A 7,226-nucleotide genomic window follows, 5' to 3' on the forward strand; every position below is an offset into this window, starting at 1 on the left:
TGCATGGTATCCACCATGTTCCATTTCCTCCTTTATTGAAAAAATGTTAAATAGGAATTAAGTATTTTGAGTTTTATTATGAAAATGACTTGACGTTGGATCAAGCATTGATGGATGTTTAAGAGAAATTTGAATGAATGTTTGAGAGAAATAGAATAGATAGATTTGGATGATGGCGAGAGCTAAGATAGGCGAGACATCCATCTCGAACCCTAGTCTCAGAAGTGCATGGTATCCACCACGTTCCATTTCCATCTTTATTGAAAAGGTCTTAAATGTGAATTAAGTTTTTATTATGAAAATGGCTTGACGTTGGATCAAGCATTTGATGAGTGATTGAGGAAGATTTGAATGAAGTGGTTTGAAAGAAAAGGGGTGGGTAGAAAGGGATGAATTTTGTTTATTAAAAAAATGCTCGAAGTTGGATCGAGTCTTTATTTTCTTGATCCCTTTGAAAAGGTTGATTTTATTCTTGCGTTAGTAGCTAGCTAAATAGTCAAGCAGATAAAGAAATAAAACAGTATAATTATTACACATCAAGGGAGTGGGGTACATTTTGTCGAATGGATTTTCAAAGTAATGAAATAATTAAATCGGGCCCGACCAACAAGCAATGCAGTGTATGAGTGTAGGTGTAAGAGAAACGTCTCATTGTAAGAAAGTCCAAGAGTAAGCTGTGTGAGGTTGATGGCGATACTTAAAAGCAATCGACTTACAAGGGTGTGGAGATGGGGAAATCACAACTAAGTAATGTGCTCAAAACCGGTTTCTGCATCATGTCAAACATTGGATGATCATGTGCGACAAACCGAAACGCGGTGAAATTCTATTGCTATCTCGATAAAATAATCATGGATAAATAACATGAGAATTGTTGAATCCATAAATTAAAATCGATGCTTTATCAATTAAAATAAATAAAAGGGGTAAACATTAAAAAACAATGAGTATCGGAGAAATTAGAATAAAACATAAACGTGAGAGAACTAAAAAGAATAACGTAAAAATAAATAAATTAAATGCTGCAAAAATCAAACATACCACACACGGGTATCAAACCCACCGCTAAGGGAGAGATGAGCTAATTCCCTATCCACCAGGCTACAAGTTGTTCACTAACAAAATAAAACCAATAAAAACCTAAATACTAACCAAAACCTTCCAAAGAAAAAACAAACAAACAAAAAGGCCACAAGGGAAGTGAAAAGCAAACCGCAACATTAAAGACCTGATACCAATTCCAAGACACGGTTTCCTCTCCCCAAAAAAAGGATTTTTGTTGTTTTTAAACATCAATAAAAAAGCATTACTGTTGTTTATTATCATTAATTTTTTTGAAAGGAGACAACATATTAAAAACTGAGGAGAAACGTCTCCTCTTTCCAGCCGTAGCAGACGATCCAATAGAAATAAACATATCAAAGCAAATGGCGGAAAATGCAATAGTAAACCAAACACAAACAGTAAGAAGGATTGTGATGAAGTGTGAATCCAAAAGAACGAACGGTAAGAAGATCAAACCGGAACGAAATTGATGTTTACCTATTCGCGAAGAGGTCGAAGGCGATTGAAAGGGTGATCTCGGATCCTCCTTTAGGATGCTCTCTCTTTCGGTGACTCAGCTTCGGCGCGTGTTGATTCTCCGATGGCGTCCAAATGAAGCCTTTGCGTTTTCTCCGAGGAAAAGCACAGATTCTAGGTTATCTTCCCCTTCTCTTTCTTTTGCTTTCGTTAGGGTTTCTCCTCTTTTTTTGTTGTTTGTCTCTTCCTTCTTATATATGAACAATAATTCCTCTCTTTCCTCTGTTGTTAGCTCCTTCTGAGTAGTGGAGCGCGTCCGTACAGAAGACCTTTGGGAAATTTTATCCTCATTCCAGCTTGTGGCCCCTCTCCTTCCTTTCCATCCCCAAATCTTTACTGTTGGTAACAGGTAATTTCACCATCGTGAACTCACTCGAACGAAATATAATATGCGTTTTTGGAATTAAATTGATTTTGTGTGTTGTAGCAGTTTCAATGTGGATTATGTTGTGTTTAGTTGTAAGGTACGACAGTCACAAGTTGTTTCTTTGGGGAATGTCTTCGATATGGCCTTGTTGTGCACCTCCTACCTGGCTCGTTTGGGAGACAAAGATGTTGCAGAAATGGTGCTGTCGTAATGCTCGAATGCATCCTGGTTTAGGGATCCAAAGGCATAACAAATGGTAGCTTTTGATCCTTGTTCATGCCCCTCACGTATGTTGCAAAGTGGTGAACTTATTGTCTGCCGCAAACTTGTGAAGAGTTCTACATAGCTCAAGACGGACGGTCTCTGTATAACAAACAATGACTGATGCTTTTCTCAAGCCTGCAACTAAATTAGTACTTAAAAGCTTACATTTTGATCAGGTGAATGGATGGTGTTAGCTGGTCACTTTGCATGGACCGGAACCTATTCAAGAGACCGGTAAATGGATGCAACAGTATAATAAAAGGGAGGCAATATAGAATAACAGGGAGGCAGTTAAATGTCAAGAGAAGAGAATTGGAAATCATGGAGCAGTAGTAATTGGCTTAGAATGTCTGAAACTCTCACAGCCTGGGCAGTTGTGTAAGCTCTCGTGAATGTAGATGTCACAAACAAAGCAGAATTGTTGTTTGCACTTTAACCAGTCAGTGCTGATGCTCCAGAGATAATCTCAATCAATTTGGTGGTGATTGATGCTTGACGAGTTCTGTTATCAGTGAGGGTCAGACGATCAAGCATATCCCTAGCATTCCTGCTAGAGCTATCCATGGCAGACATCCTTGCTCCTTGCTCACTGCAGGCATTATCTAGCACTACATTGGACATGACATAAGAAAACTGGAACTCTGACAGATTTTGGAGAACTTCTGATTTTGTCTCACCCCCTTCAATCTCATAGGAATCCAGTTCACCGAGTGTTCCACCAGCTTCAGCCTCTCTTTCAACAATCTCAGGGGACAGTACAGTTGACACTGTTGGTATAAATTGCACAACCGACTGAAACTTATTGAAAACAATCCTAAGTGCATCATATCCCACATTCTTTAAAATGTCATCAGCCAAGACAGACACCTGAGTATAATTCAGAGGATTCTTTTGTAGGTCAGTCAAGCTGAGTGCAACGTCTTTCTTTGAGTCACAAATCAACTGAGCCTTAGCCTTCTCTCCCAATATGACGTACTTGGTCTCTTTATCAGGTTCAGAATTCAACTTGCTCAACACTCTGCTTATCTTTACAGAGGTGGAGTTGATTCCACCACAAAGACCTTTATATGAAGAAATGGTAATAACAACATTCTTCTTGACATCAACACTTATAGCATCGCCGAGAAGAGCTGTAAATGGCTGCCACAAGCCACATGAATTTTCAGCCCTAGTTTGAACAGCTCATAGTTTGGATGCAACAACCATCTTCATTGCCTTAGTGATTTTCTGGATATTCTTCACACTCTTCATCCGATTTCTCACAATTTGGGTGGAAATTGAACGAGCTCCTCCAATTGAAGATTGGTCTAACGGAGAGATGAGGGTGGATCAGAGAGTGTTGTTGATTTTGGTTGGGAAGACATGAAAGGAGCCAAACGCTTCCCTTCGCGTTGCATCGCAGCAGCCATCACCATCGTGTTGCTAGCGGATTTCTTCTTTGATCGCTGTTTTCGGAACCTAACTCTTCAGATACAGTTTTGTTCTAATTGTTCGTGTTGCTAGCGGATTTCTTCATTAGCTGGGAATTGTTGAGGGATTTAAATGAGGTAATGGTGTTATCATGAGGTAGGCTACGGTGGTTTGTCTTTTTTTTCTTGGTTACACATGTTCTTATGCCGTGAGGTTTATCCAATGATCCTGTTAATGCTGCAGCAATTCGCCACTACAAGTTGGATGATATGCTATGCAATATCATTTGGAAATAAGGTTATGACGATGATTGCACTGACTTTGTTTACATGGCTGCGGGACGCATGGTTTGTTGGCTTCAACAGATAATGGTTATCATGGAGCAAAGCATGGTTTGGTCATGGGGATGATTTGGCATATTATTTGGAATTAGCTTTTGGTAGTTTTGGAGTGAGTTCGTGGGTTACTGTTGCATGTTACATTACCTACATCATCCTGTTATTTGTTTTTGTTTACAGTATTTGGATGGTGACTCAAATATGTTATGGTTTAAAATGTATGTAATTAGAATTGAAATATTGTATGTGAAATTTCTTAGAATTATGAATGAATGAGAAAATGGGTATGAATGATGACCCAAAACGAAAATGTTTTGCATTTGACACATAATTTCTTTAAAAAAAAAGGAGATGAGAACTAGTAATATGACAATGAGGGATGAATAATGTTTATGAGGGAGACAAAACATGGATTGAAGTGGGACACAAGAAGGAAAGTCATGTGGTTCCTCTTGATTCTATCAAGTGAAGAGAGGTTCCCAACCTTGCTTAGCTATGGAAAATAACTATCTTGCACCAAAACAAAAAAGCAAAGCCCAAAAACATGGAATGACTGCGGTTGCAATTCTAACAAATAATGTTTGGTGGATAGCATCATGACCATTCATCTGGTCATGATGCAACTAAATGACCAATTGGGAAAGTTTTCAGGACCAAAATCACGGTATGACATCCTCAAACCAAAATTGAGATGTTAACAACCTAAACTCATGAACCAAGAACAATATTTTACTCAACTAATCTCGAAAACCAAACAGATGCTTTACCAAGATAACCTTAACAACCAAATAAGAGAACCACACTCTTGATAAAAAGATGAACACCAGTATAACTTAAAACCTCTCAAATGTATTTCACTCACAAAGGTAATAAGTCAAATTTTAGTTAAAAGTTTATCAAGTTTTAATTATGAGATAAATAACATTCAAAAAGATAAAAAAAAATTAAAAAAAATCAATTTTTATTTAAAATTTTATCAAGTTTTGGCAATCCCTTGACAACATCTTCATATATGATCTCCTTCATGCTCTTAACCTTGGATGACGATTGAGAGATCCACTGATAGCAATTGCCTTTGGATCTTGAACCCTTCGTTAGCACCTCTTGATCTTTGCTAGAGATAATACATTCAGATTTGTTATAGCTAACATTCAAACTTTAATGACATAGTTGACTTATGTTGATCAAGTTAGTAGTTATCTTTTCTACCAACAACACATCATCGAGACAAGGAATACTTGAACTAACGAGTTTACCTATATCTTTGATTCTTCATCTAGCTCCATTACCAAAGTTGACGTAACTATTAAAGTAGGGCTTCAACTCTTCAAGATAACTCTTTTTACCAGTCATGTGATTTGAGTATCCACTATCAAAATACCAGTCTCCTCTTGATGAAACTCTAAGAGAAGTATGTGTTATAAGACAAGGGACAATTTCCTTGGGTTTCCAAACCTTCTTAGCTTGAGTTTTCTTCCCCTTCTTTCTCTTAGGCCTTGCCTGACTATAAAATTATGGATAACCATACAGTTTATAGTAAAATGGTCTTATATCGCCATATCTACCACAAAGGTGACACCTCCAAGATGATTTCTTGTTGCCTTTGTTGTGGGGGTACACATGTTGAGCAGGATGTTAGGACATGTGGTCCTTCACCAGAAACTGAGTTTTCTCTTCATGAGCAACAAACTTCTTAGAGGGAAATTTGACCTTTTTGTTCATAAAACTGTAGTCAAACCATATAGCCTTCTTTTCCCCAATCTCCAAGATCTCATCTAGTGTATAAGAACCATTGTTCAATATACTGTAAGACCCCAATTTTGATCCTAAGATCCCTTATGCAATCTCATCATATGCATTAGCATTGGGATCATACCTTGGCATCCTTCTTACCCCTCTTTCATTGGGTTTGTTTTGGGAGAGATCACCAAGCACCATGTGATTGTATCATACTTGTATATTATCATTTCACTAACCAAAACACCAAAAATATGTCTTTGTATTTGCCTAACTCTTTTGCAGGAAGGGCATGATCACCATTAATCTATCAAGTTCACATTTAGGGTTTGAGACCCCCATAGCTAAAAGCACAACCAAGGAATGATCCATAATGTATATAAGCATCATATATGAGTCCCAATGATATTTTCATGTTCTTTTGATCAAGATTTCTTCAAGAGTTTAGAGTTGGTTTGCCTTGGAAACCCTAGTTTGTCTGGGTATTTTGAGTAACTTCTCCAACAAGCTTCCTCATCAATTGATCAAATTTCTCAAGGGACACTTAATAATTCATCATATTATGCATATATGATCTACCATGAGCCTAAAAATTCAAGATAATTGCAAGTTAGCAAGTTGGTTGATGGCGGTTGGCCAGATGAATTCATCTGATCAAAACTAGGTCCCCCTAGACCCTATCTCCTACAATGTTCACCATATGAAAATGATTCCAAGAGAAAGGTTACTCTAAATGACATTCCAAACAACTTTCATGTTTAAGTCTAGATCTAGTTTTTCTTGTAAAGTCATTTTCCATGTTGAAACATTATAGGTCATTTTGTCTAAACCCTAATTTGAAAGTCAACTTCCCAAGGAAATAACTTGCTCAATTTTTATGAGATGAAACATTTACAAGTTGCACAATAAAATTCAAGATGTCTAATTCAACGTTTATGTTTGGAGTGAGAGCTAAATCAACTTTTATGAGCATGTGATATGAGGATACATTATAGGTCATTTTGGACCAATACCATTGAACAAGTGATTTTCCTCAACTTCAAAAATGCATAACTCTCTCATTATAAATCCAAATGATGTCAAATTTGTGACCATTTTTAAGGTCTTTGAAATATATACAACTTTGGTGAAGACACCTTTCTCATTTGGAGCTCACATAAAAAGTTTAGTAAGGTGGAACATTGAGGTATATGGCTTGACACTTAGAAAAAATTTCAACATGTTAAAATTTCCAAACTTCCACCTGAAAATTAACCTTGATCCAAGTTCCAAATGGAAAAGTGTTAAACATAAGAGTTGTTTCTTTGGATATAGGCTTTCCAAAGAATCCTATTTCATTCATTTTGGACAAGGTTTGCTAGGGTTGTGCATGGTTTTAACAGGCCTGCATCAAGTGGGAAAATCAAAAGTGAAAATGACCATTCCACATTGCCTTTCCATTCAAGCTTCATTTCAATCTCACTTAAGATGCATTTGGACCTAATTGGATTGCTTCATGGACCTGTATAGCCCATGCAAGCAGGTGCATG

At 37.2% G+C, this 7,226-nt stretch overlaps 1 pseudogene; it reads right to left on the reverse strand.

The window, feature by feature from the left end:
- Nucleotides 1-2,218: 2,218 nt before the first annotated feature.
- On the reverse strand, nt 2,219-4,264 carry LOC127123456 (ATP synthase subunit gamma, mitochondrial-like; annotated as a pseudogene).
- Nucleotides 4,265-7,226: the final 2,962 nt, after the last annotated feature.

This window comes from Lathyrus oleraceus, chromosome 1 (genome assembly GCF_024323335.1).
Source record: "Lathyrus oleraceus cultivar Zhongwan6 chromosome 1, CAAS_Psat_ZW6_1.0, whole genome shotgun sequence".
In the NCBI taxonomy this organism is placed as follows: Eukaryota; Viridiplantae; Streptophyta; class Magnoliopsida; order Fabales; family Fabaceae; genus Lathyrus; species Lathyrus oleraceus.